The sequence below is a fragment of the Gallus gallus genome, chromosome 1 (genome assembly GCF_016699485.2).
Source record: "Gallus gallus isolate bGalGal1 chromosome 1, bGalGal1.mat.broiler.GRCg7b, whole genome shotgun sequence".
Classification (NCBI taxonomy): domain Eukaryota; kingdom Metazoa; phylum Chordata; class Aves; order Galliformes; family Phasianidae; genus Gallus; species Gallus gallus.
Window position 1 is genome coordinate 160,671,483 of NC_052532.1, and position 12,891 is coordinate 160,684,373.

Genomic DNA, 12,891 nt, shown 5'->3' on the forward strand with positions numbered 1-12,891 from the left:
TTGTAGGTTTGTTAGAAGCAGTAATAACTACATGTTTTCATGTCTGTCATTCACCTTTCTCTAATTTCTTGAAGTTAAGGTCAACTATGTTGAAATCAGTCTTTTATCTGAGACTTCTCAAGAAGGAAAAAGGTATCATTAAATTTGCAAGCTTACATTTTAAAGTATTATATTGTACTTTGTTAACCAAATACAGCATAACAAAGCAGTGAGTTGTGAAGCAATTCAAAAGGTTTCTTTTTATCTTGTATGGACCAGTCTATTTTGGCTCAGTGATAAAATCTGTAGGTGCAGGAAAAGTTCCTTATCCTTAAAAGTAACTAATTGTGTTCAGATTTTACATTTGCATATGTACATATATGTGTTTGGAAAAGGGTGTCTGAGGTGCCAGAGAGAGAGAAAACTGTAAGTGGAGGAGGTTGCCTTACAGCTTTGAAGATCCTCACATGACCAGAGGTCTATCTGCAGTTAAAGAAAAAAACAAAATCATACCTCAGAGGAAAGAGGAAACAAACTTATCTATAAAACAAGAAGGGAAATTCTATGAAATTTTTTCAGCCCAGAAAGCTACTGGAAATGGCTAGACTGAAAGAAGGAAAAGAAGAAAAAAAACAGTAGAAATTGCAACGGCACAGTGAGAAAAGGAAATTTTCATATGTAATTCTTTCAATCAAAGAGTTATCCTTATTCATCCAATTCTCTTTTACAGTATCTGTGTTCTGATAAAATATTCACTGTAGGAATTGAAATTACTTTTAGCCTTTTGTTATTCTTGGTTCACAAAAAATAGCGAGGCATGATTGCATGTAAGGTAGCATGCCTCAGAGAGAGAGTGCGGAAGAAAGTTATCTAGAAATAATTTTAACCCTTTAAGTTTGCAGTGTGCCATTCTTGTTAATCACCCAGTCCATGACTACTTGTGAAATTAGTGTGGAACAAAAGGATTGGATAGAGCAAAACAATCAAGATGGAGGATTGGATCAACATACTAAATACATCTCAAGGTGTTTTATTTCTCAGTAGCTTCCTTTGGACTGAACGCCCACTTGCAGCTGAAACACATTAGGTGCATACATGCAGTGCATCTCCCACACTGATTTCCTCAAAATAATGCCAGTTCCTTTTCTAAGACATTGTTCATAGCGAGGCCCTATAGAGGGATCTAGATAGGCTGGATAGCTGGGCTGAAGCCAATGAAATGAGATTCAACAAGACCAAATGCCGGGTCTTGCACTTTGGCCACAACAACCCCAGGCAACGCTACAGGTTTGGGGCAGAGTGGCTGAAAGACTGTGTAGACAAAATGGACCTAGGGTTATTGATTGAAGCTATACTGAACGTGAGCCAGCAGTGTGCCCAGGTAGCCAAGAAGGCCAGTGGCATCCTGGCTTATATCAGAAATGGTGTGGCCAGCAGGAACAGGGAAGTAATTGTCCCCCTATACTCAGCACTGGTGAGGCCGCACCTCGAGTACTGTGTCCAGTTTTGGGCCCCTCACTGTAAGAAAGACATTGAGGCCCTGGAGCGCGTGCAGAGGAGGGCAACAAAGCTGGTGAGGGGTCTGGAGCACTGGCCTTATGTGGAGTGGCTGAAGGAGCTGGGATTGCTCAGTCTAGAGAAGATGAGGTTCAGGGGAGACCTTATTACTCTCTATAACTACCTGAAGGGAGGTTGTAGTGAGCTGGCAGTCAGCCTCTTCTCTCGTGTAACTAGTGATAGGACTAGAGGGAATGGCTTCAAGCTGCGCCAGGGAAGATTCAGGCTGGACGTTAGGAAATACTACTTCTCTGAAAGGGTGGTCAAGCATTGGAATGGGCTGCCCAGAGAGGTGGTGGAGTCACCAACCCTGGTGGTGTTCAAGGAACATTTGGACATTGTGTTGAGGGACATGGTTTAGCAAGAACCATTGGTGATGGGCGAATGGTTGGACTGGATGATCCTGTGGGTCTTTTCCAACCTTAGCGATTCTATGATTCTACAATTAACTGAAACAAATTTAGCAGGGACTGACATTAAAGTGATTTTCTTCAGACGCCTACTAGTAATTTAGACTAGATCTTTAATTCAGACATATTCATGATATCTAGCACCTATTCAGGACTTTTGTTCTTCTTACTGCTGTATGACTCAGAAAGCTGAGTAATCTTCATCCCTATGTGTCGACTTGATTTTTAAATGAGGTTCCATTTTATTAATTGCATGCTATGTAAAGTGCTTTGAGACTGAATAATGAAGAGGGTTATTAAGCTCCAAGAACTTCTTTAAGTGGTTCTACAGAGACTGCTTTAAGCAAAGTTCTACAGATTTACCATGCAGTATGTGTATGTATTACTATTACTTCTACAGATTTCCTGTTGTAGACTGAAGAGTTCAATGTTTATTTGCATATGTAGTACTTTTAGGCATATAATTCACACAGACTGTGTTCCCTTATATACTGGATCTGTCTGGGAGGGATATTGTTTTCTTCATATCAGCCTGTATGGTTATGTGTTTTAGAACTGTCACCGTAGCCATCAGTCAGAAACTTGCTGGGCATTGGTCTGCTTCTAAGATGTGGTGAGTGATTGTTTTTGCATTGCTTGTTTGTTTGACTGCTTTTTCATCTTTCTTTCTGAAAAAACTGAGTTTTTTAGCTACTAAACTGTATTTTATCTTGACCCACAATTTTTCTGTACTTCTTTTGATTCTCTCTTCCATCTTCTTGTGGGAGAAAGGAGTGGGAAGTGGGAACAAGTGTCTACTGGATGCTTAGTTGATGATGTGTGTCAGCCCACTATGCCTCAAAACTCCCAGTGTTTTAAGTCCTAGAACAGCCAAAGCAGAAGAGCACAGGCTCATAAAATGCTACTGAGATAAAAGAAAAGAAAAAGAAACAAGGCTATATGTAACACTAGTCAGTTTTTAGGAAAGAAGTAAGGTCTTGTGCAGAACAGAAGGTAAAATTCTACTGTGGGAAAAGGTTTCTATAATCATGTATCATAATAATACAACCAATGCTGAGCCAAGTGATATTATTTTATAAATATGTGACCTACCATTCTTATGACATCATGTATATATGTGCCTTTACTGTTCAGCTTCTAATGGTTCCTGCACCTTATACATAGAGAAAAAATTTGATTGTTATATTTGCTGATGAGAAGGTGATTCAGAGCAGGGTAGTACTGTTTGCATTGGATTCTCAGCTCTCAGTTCATAATGGAAGAGACATGTAAGTAAGTAAGACTATAATACATCTTTAACCAAGAACTACAAGGGCTACTCCAAAATTAATGCCTACCATTTTATTGTGTTAGCCCACAAAATCAGACAGGGATGTTGGTGGTATGGCAGTAAAGTAGAGCCTTCCTGTCAATATTCTGTCATGTTTTATTGACATGTGACAGATTGCAGCAGTGGGGCAGTCTGACAAAACGGTGTCTGACATGAAAATGCATATGAAGCAAAGGTGCGTCACTGAGTTCCTCCACATGGAAAAATAAAATGATATTTTCGAAGGGAAGGGAAGGGAAAGGGCCAATGGGATCTCTGTCCAGGCTGGAGGGTCTAGCTGAGCTTTCCCCTTTGCAGATTCAGACAGTAGCAGTGCTGAGCACCTATTTCAGAGCCATGTAGAATGCTGATACTGTTGGCCACACGGATTGCTCCAGATAAGGCAATGATAAAATAAGGATGGAGATTCTCCCTAGCCCTCCTCTTATTGTTGATGTATTCATAGAAATATTTATTGGTGTCCTTCACCTTAGTGGCCAAGTTCAGTTCTAACTGGCCTTTTTAATTTTCTCCCTGCACAGCTTCTTTACATACTTGTAATCCTCATAAGTTTCTTGCCTCCTCCTCCAAAGACCATAAACTTTCCTTTTGTTCCTGAGTTCCAGCCAAAGATCTCTGTTCAGACAGATTGGCCTCCTTCCCTGTTGGCTCATCTTCACTGACTTGGGGACTGTCAGCTCCTGCACCTTTGAAATAACCTCCTTAAAGCATTCCCAGCCTTCTTGGGCTCCCACTCCCTCCAGAACTACCTCCCAGGGGACTCTCTCAACCATGGGCTGAAAGAGACCGAAGTCTGTCCTCTGGAAGTCCAAGGTGGCAGTTCTGCTGACTCCTCTCTGTGGTTCAGCAAGGATTGAAAATTCTGTCATCTCATGATCACTTTTCCCCAGACAGCGTCCAACCTTTACTTCCCCTACAAGACCCTCTCTGTTAACCAACTGCAGGTCCAGGATTTTCTTCCCCTTGTTGGCTCCTTCATCAGCTGTGTCAGGAAGTTATCTCCCACACAATCAAGGAACCTCTGGGACTTTTCCCTTTCTGCTGTATTATAATTCAAGCAGATGTCTGGGAAGTTGAAGTCCTCCACGAGAACAAGGGGTAGAGACCTCAAGACCTCACCCAACTGTCTATAAATTATCTTATCCACCTCTTCATCCTGGTTTAATGGCCTGTAACAGACTTCCACAATAATGTCAGTCTTATTGGCCTTCACTTTTATTCTGACCCATCACAAATATTAATTTCCATACATCACCATCATTAATTTCCATACATTCACATTCTTTCTTAATATAGAGGGCTACACCACCGCCTTTCCTGCCTTGCCTGTCTCTTTTGAAAAGTTGGTAACCATCAATCACAGCACTCCAGCTGTATGAGTCATCCCGTCATGTTTCCAAGATGGTGACTACGTCATAGTTTTCTGACCACACAATGGCCTCCAGCTCCTGTTTGTTAGCCATGCTGCATGCATTAGTATAAATCCACCTGAGCTGGACCACCTACTGGGTGGGATAAGCCCCAATACCCTCTTGACCATACTCAGGTGTTTCCATAGCCACCAACCTCACACCAACCCTTGTGTTCTTCCTGCAAAAAGGTGTGTCATCCTCGTCCTTCATCAAGACACAAGACAGTGGGATCTTATACAGAGTAGCTGGTTGGAGTGTTTTTAGTTGATCTTGTCCAAATCACATATGAAAGGTTTTCACTGAGACAGTTTCCCTGATTTTTTTATTGGGAATATATTTACGAGTTGGAAACAAACAAACAAACAAACAAAAAAATCTGAACCCGAAAGCAGAAGAATGAAGAATATGTTTCTGTTATGAATGATTCAGAAGTAGCTGAAATTGAATATCCTTGCAACATACAACTCTTAGACTCTTAGGTTTAGAATTATTTTCAAAAGGTCAAATTTTGTAAGATTCAAGCTTTGTAAAAATACTTTAAATCTCTTATACAATAAAAAAGAATTTTATACGTATACATAAATAATAATAAAAATTAGAATGAGTATATCTCCCTTTGCCCAAATTTGTTTTGGATTAATAAAACTATGCATATATTACTCACTTATGAGACAATAAATCAACCAATTCATCTTTCTGGTGCTGACCCTAACTAGATACAACTGTGTTTAATTAGATCTCATTCTAATACTTTCCTGACTACTTTTCTTCTTGGAAATTATTCCAAAAACAAGTGATGAAATTATTCAAAAATAAGCTCATTACTAAGTGTAAGAGACTATTCTTTTATATCATTGACTCAAAGTTTGCTGAGGAACAAGTCCAGGCAAGTCCTGGGCAAAGGCAGAGAAATCTTTTGTCTTGAGGACACTGATGGACAGGTCCTGGCTAAGGATTGTGAAATCCTCTAAGGAGCACAGATGGACAAGGCCAGGGGCATCGAGAGAGAGATAAGCTGCTGCTAATGGCCGGGAAGCGGTCTTTTTGTGTGGACTTATCTCAAGGAAAATGGCCATCTCAGGAGGTATGCACAGGACTCTTGCTCAAGCACCCAGGAATGTCACGTAGGCAGCAGAAAATGGAGGATAAAAGAGGGTCCAACAACTCACGGCAAGGTAGAGGCTTATCTCTCACCACGACAGACTTGAGGGGTTCTCTGCCATCTGATCCTTCACCGCAACGTAGAGACTGATCTCTACGTGGAGACTGATCTCTCACCGCTGTGGAGAGATTTATTGATGACTGGCTGACTGAGAAAAGCCATGCAGACACTGTGCAGCTGGTTAAGCAACCTTGTTACACGCAAGGTCAGGTATGAGAACTAGGAACAAAACAGGATGCCGATGGAGAAAGCTGGCAACAGTGTTTTGAGAAGTCTGTAAGAGAGTGTTTGCTGAGAGATAACCACAGAGCACAAAGATAGGCGTAGTTGACACTGACTAGCGAGCCAATCCTGAGCTCCACTTTAGCAATATGTATGAGCCTATTATCCACACTATAAATGTACACGCAGCTGAAAGAATAAACGAGATTTGCTGATCATCTACTATGGTCGTCGCATTTCTCCCACTGATTTCCTACACACCGCAACGTGGAGACTGATCTCTCACCGCAACGTGGAGACTGATCTCTACGTGGAGGCTGATCTCTCACCGCAACACAGAGGCTGATCTCTCATGATCTCTCACCACGACACGAGCTTCCTGCCTTCAGATCCTTCTCTACGGACCGTTTGCTGACGGACTTCCCTGGACCTGCTACCTGAGACCTGCTGCTTCCTCCCTGACCTGCACCCTCCCGTTGCCCAAGACCGGCCTCGCTGCTCCTGCCCTTTGGCCTCGGACCGTCGGAACATCGTGCAACGGGACTGCTGCCGGCTCCTGGTGGTGACTATCCCCGCTTTACGCAATACTTGCCTCTTTCTATCTTTTCTATCGCTCGCCTTCCCTTCCCCATCACCCCAATCCTTAATAGTGTCCGTCCTCCCCTTTCCCCATCTCCCTTATTAACATTTGTAATAAACTGGTCGGACCAACATTTGAACCGTTGTTTCTTAATCTCACGCCGGGCATACATATTTCAAAGAACCTCATGGCTTGTATCTTTCCTTGGAGTTGTATACCTATAGGTTTTAACGACTCAGGAAGTCCCCTGATTAGAGGTGTCAGTCTCTCCAGATTAACAGGTAACATCATGGGTGATTCATGATGTAGCTGCAACTTTCTATCATACATCATTTGGAGACAAGCAGCTTTCTGAACATTCTCCACTAACTGGTCGATAGTTCCAGTAATAGCAAGAGAGTCCCCCCTTTCTAAAGGGTTGAGACTCCCTGCCCAATAGGCAGACCTCTGTGTTAAGGACCAGGGAGCACGATTATTGCCAGTGGTTAAAAATACTCCTGGTCCCCAATAACCTTCAGCTTCCTTTTCTGTTAGTAGGATCTGGTCTCCGCCAGTGAGACTAATCCTCCAGACGTATTCTGTTTCAGACTCCTTTGGGGAGTGGCTGAAATCCTTTTTCAGTTTGGCCAGTTCAGTGGCCGAAAAGGGAATTTCCTTAACATTCATTGGAGGATCTAGATCCTCACTGTTATCGAAAGTATATTCAGTTTTTATCAAAGGACGAATGTGGGCTGGAGAGGCCTCTAATTTATCTAGCCTTTCCTTCACCTCTTGTAATTTCCCTTGAGGATAAACTTTTTTCTTGAGGTGCACTGTGGGCAACAGTGTCACCGGTGTCCTTACACGTTATCAGCTCCTTAAAAGCTGTTTGCAACAGAACCGAATTATGTTTTTCTCTTTCTAATTGATCCTCAAGACTCATTATTTGGCTTTGCAGAGATTTTACCAATTCTTGCGTCACTTTAACCGATTCCTGTAATGCTTGAATAGTCTGGGTTTCTGTAGAGTTCTTTTCCTCTCGGAACTCCACAGCTGCTTTTAAAGCAGCACCGAGTACAGCACAAATAAAAGATTTCCCTTTTCTGGCCCGAGTACGAGCCTCATTTTGTAAAACACGAATACGGTCTGAAACACTTTGCAAATTATATCAGTTCTGTCGTGCCCAATCCACCCCTGATACAGAAGGCTAAGCACCATGCTTTTCTAAAAGATCAAATAATACATCTTCACTTTTCATACTGGCCATACTGTTGCTCATTTCTAAATATGCAGAAAGATACACACTGAGAGAGGAGGAGGTACTCCTATTCAAAAGTACAAATAACTCCTTATCGCCTCTTCCACGGAGGCACACCACACCTAAAGAAATGTAAATGTTCCGATCGCGCCTCCCTTTGTTGAGGAAAGCACGAGGACAAAAAGGCTAAACCAACTTAATATCGCTCCTAACTTCCCTGCGAAGCCACACAAAAAACTGCAAAAACCACACCAAAGCAAGGCACACTTCGGTTTCAAAATCCACAGTTAATTTTAAGCTAACACAACACTTTCTAAGTTTCAACAAAGTGAATAAACTTCTTGGAGAAGCGCACACGTTTTTTAAGTCAAAAAACGTGTATCACTTCCTTACTTCCCCAAGAGGCGCACAAGAAAGAGGTTCAAATTTCACACTTAAGTTGCAAGATCCTTAAGTCACAAAATGCAGAGAGGTCTTTCCGAGGAGGCACACACGTATTAAATGCAATTAGACAAGATTCATATGTCCTCGAGAGGTGCATACATAAACAATTTTCAGCAAAGTGAGTAAACTTCTTGGAGAGGCACACAAGTTTTTTAAGTCAAAAATGTGTATCTTACTTCCTCAAGAGGCGCACACGTAGAGGGGTTCCTTAAACCACAAAATGCAGAGAGATCTTCCCGAGGAGGCACACACGTATTAAATAAATGCAATTAGACAAAATTCATACATCCTCGAGAGGTACACACATAAATAGTAAAGTTTCAGAGTAAGAAGCGATCTTCCTGGAGAGGTGCTCACGTCTAAGTTATCAAAAAGTATCGCTTCTTGCAAATCCAGGAGGTACACACAGAAAGTTTCAGACTACTATCTGGAAGGACAACACTCTCACGGCAGGCATCCTGCCGACTACGCCATAAAAAATGTCTCGCTCCAATTTATAGGAGGGAGAGGAGGTTCTTTGAAATATGTATGCCCGGCATGAGATTAAGAAACAACGGTTCAAATGTTGGTCCGACCAGTTTATTACAAATGTTAATAAGGGAGATGAAGAAAGGGGAGGACGGACACTATTAAGGATTGGGGTGATGGGGAAGGGAAGGCGAGCGATAGAAAAGATAGAAAGAGGCAAGAATTGCGTAAAGCGGGGATAGTCACCACCAGGAGCCGGCAGCAGTCCCGTTGCACGATGTTCCGACGGTCCGAGGCCAAAGGGCAGGAGCAGCGAGGCCGGTCTTGGGCAACGGGAGGGTGCAGGTCAGGGAGGAAGCAGCAGGTCTCAGGTAGCAGGTCCAGGGAAGTCCGTCAGCAAACGGTCCGTAGAGAAGGATCTGAAGGCAGGAAGCTCGTGTCGTGGTGAGAGATCATGAGAGATCAGCCTCTGTGTTGCGGTGAGAGATCAGCCTCCACGTAGAGATCAGTCTCCACGTTGCGGTGAGAGATCAGTCTCCACGTTGCGGTGTGTAGGAAATCAGTGGGAGAAATGCGACGACCATAGTAGATGATCAGCAAATCTCGTTTATTCTTTCAGCTGCGTGTACATTTATAGTGTGGATAATAGGCTCATACATATTGCTAAAGTGGAGCTCAGGATTGGCTCGCTAGTCAGTGTCAACTACGCCTATCTTTGTGCTCTGTGGTTATCTCTCAGCAAACACTCTCTTACAGACTTCTCAAAACACTGTTGCCAGCTTTCTCCATCGGCATCCTGTTTTGTTCCTAGTTCTCATACCTGACCTTGCGTGTAACAAGGTTGCTTAACCAGCTGCACAGTGTCTGCATGGCTTTTCTCAGTCAGCCAGTCATCAATAAATCTCTCCACAGCGGTGAGAGATCAGTCTCCACGTAGAGATCAGTCTCTACGTTGCGGTGAAGGATCAGATGGCAGAGAACCCCTCAAGTCTGTCGTGGTGAGAGATAAGCCTCTACCTTGCCGTGAGTTGTTGGACCCTCTTTTATCCTCCATTTTCTGCTGCCTACGTGACATTCCTGGGTGCTTGAGCAAGAGTCCTGTGCATACCTCCTGAGATGGCCATTTTCCTTGAGATAAGTCCACACAAAAAGACCGCTTCCCGGCCATTAGCAGCAGCTTATCTCTCTCTCGATGCCCCTGGCCTTGTCCATCTGTGCTCCTTAGAGGATTTCACAATCCTTAGCCAGGACCTGTCCATCAGTGTCCTCAAGACAAAAGATTTCTCTGCCTTTGCCCAGGACTTGCCTGGACTTGTTCCTCAGCAAACTTTGAGTCAATGATATAAAAGAATAGTCTCTTACACTAAGCTTTATATACTTCCTTTCACTTTCGTGACATATGATATGGTAAAATCTGAATTGGTGAGGAGAGACATTAGAAACTTACATTCCTTCTCAAATTATATGATTACCTCTGACCTCTTGGGTTCCAGAGTGTCCTTCTCTTTTAAGGCAGAAGAGTAAAAATGCATCGTACTGTATCTTGCCTTTGGATGCCTGACTTAGATATTCAAGTGAAGGTTGTTTTTCTTTGGGTTTTTTTTTTTTTTTTTTTTTTTTTTCATGAGGAAGAGGGAGTTTTACTAGCAATGAAAGCTAAGATGTTACGATGTTGATCTATGTGGTGATATGACACCAAATGGGCAGCTAAGCAAGCACCACTACTCGCACACTATCTGTCCTCAAGATGACAGGAGGAGAAAATATGAAAAAAGCTCATAGATTGAGATAAGGACAAGGAGATCACTCACTAGTTACTGTCAAATACAAAACAGTCTCAGAATAAGGGACATTAGTGCAATTTATTGCCAATAACAGATAAGAGCAGTAAGTACTAAAGGCAAAAGTGAAAATATGTTCCTCTCCATCCACTCTTGTCTATCTCCTCTCACAGGGCAGAGCAGGGGAAAAAGGAATACATACCACAGTCAGTGCATAACATTTCTTCTTTATTGCTACTTCTCTTCCCCCATTCCAGAGTACGGTCCCTCCCATGAGTTGCAGCTCTTCCCAAACTGTGATGAGCATCCCACAGGCTGCAGTTTTTTAAGAACTGCACTGTAGGATCCATCCCTCAGGAACGGACAGCTCCAGCATGGATCCCTGTAGAACAAACAGAGGCAACGACAGAGCCTTTATTTGAGAAATAGGCATTATAGGAAAAGATATCAAAAAGAAATTAACTCATCCCTCCTGGAAACAGTTAGGAGAAAGGGATGAGCTGAGGAATGTGACCCTCCCCCGTTCATACCGTCATACCACCAGAAAGAAGGGCGTGGGCAAAGTGGAACCCATGCCAATTCAGATTGCACAGGAAGTATAGTGGAGACAGAAGGGGTGGCTCCAGACTGTCCCCCACCCACGCTCCAGGCACCCACACACTCACGTAGACCACCCATTGGTTCAGGCTGTGACCCACTGGCAACAGTTCCTACCAGACCTCCTGCTCCACTGTGGACATCTTTCCATGGGATGCAGCTCCAGCCCATTGTCTTCTTCTGTAGGGGCTCTCCACGAATAGTACCTTCCTTCAGGCCATATCCACCTACTTCAGCATGGGCTCTTCCTCAGGCTACAGTGAGGATATCTGCTCTGATATGATGCTTCATGGGCTGCAAGGGAACAGCCTGCTACACCATGGGCCTCTCCTGGGCTGCAAGGGAACTTTGCAGTGCCTGGAGTACTTCCTGTCCTCATACACTGACTGTGGTGTCTGCTGGGCTGCTTCTCTGAAATTTTCTGACTCCTTTCTCCCGCCTGCTGCTGTGCTGAACAAAAGGACAATAAATAAGTGAGAGACAGAAGAAGACTGAAAGGAGGAGTAGGAGTTATTGAATAGTATGAAGAGAGACTCCTATTGACTGATAATAGTTTAATCTGGATGCCATATGCAAACTGAAACTACTTTTTTAACAATTGAAGAACCATATGCACTGTATCATATAGCTATAAATCAACATCTCCTTACTGCTAAAAGCAATATAGGAAGTCTGCTTCAAATGCCTCAAGCTACTCCAATCTTTTATCTTCCTCCTTTCCTCAGAAATATGCCTTTGCTCATTATTTGGGAAATTTACTTGTTTGTGGAGTTGCTGAAAGCTATACTTCTTTATAGCCCCAAAGAAAATTGAAAGACAGACTTAAAATAAAAATTACCATATACTCTTTAGACTTCATACAAGCTTCATCAGCTACTGCAATCACCTGTCTATATTCTGCTGTTCCTCCTTTACCTCAACATTCCCCACCCAGCTATATCCTTCTCATCACCACCACTTGCTAGTCTTTATCTTCTATAGTTCATAAAGCTATTTTTCCTATGTCTTGCAACCCTTTCTCTTTGATATTTTTTTCATTCTTTCCCATTGTAGATAGTGCTCATCGAACAATAACCCTTGCTAACAACTTCTTCTATTCCCAATTGTTCATTCTAATTTATAGCTGGTAGACTTGCATGTCCAAATTGATACCTTCCTCCTAAAATAAATTTATTTTTCCAGCATTCAATATTCATTTCTTTATCTTTCTATTCTTCCAGTTTTCTGATAGAATTTCCCTTGTGCTTTTCCTTGTTATTGAAGTTTCATCTCAAATTCAGAAGAATTGTTAATCTTTGCACTAAAACACATATATGTATATATGAAATTACTGTCTTGATCCTGTGTCACACTAAATAAATAGGAAAGAAATCTGCTGAAATAAAGTATCAATTTCCACATGTAGTGTGTTGAATATGTTTTTTTTCTGTATTAAATTAAAGATTTATGTCTTTTCTCATAACTCATGTCTTCACAGACTTTCAGTGTGCTAAAAGCCCAGTCTCAGGTGGGCCTGTGAAAAAAAATTAAATCTTTATTTATTCCAAACCTTACCAAGGATTTCTGTGAGGGTCCTTCCACATCTTCAGGGCTTTGAAATATCCTCATCTATGGTACTCAAGAACTTGACGCTATTTTTATGGCAAACTTTCAGACTAATCTTGTTTTCTCAAAAAGATGTTCAATTAAGAAAGATTAGAGGGTACTTCCCA

The 12,891-nt window shown here is 42.3% G+C and overlaps 1 pseudogene; it reads right to left on the reverse strand.

Annotated features, from left to right (window-relative positions):
• Positions 1-3,764: 3,764 nt before the first annotated feature.
• Positions 3,765-8,355, reverse strand: LOC121109019 (annotated as a pseudogene).
• Positions 8,356-12,891: the final 4,536 nt, after the last annotated feature.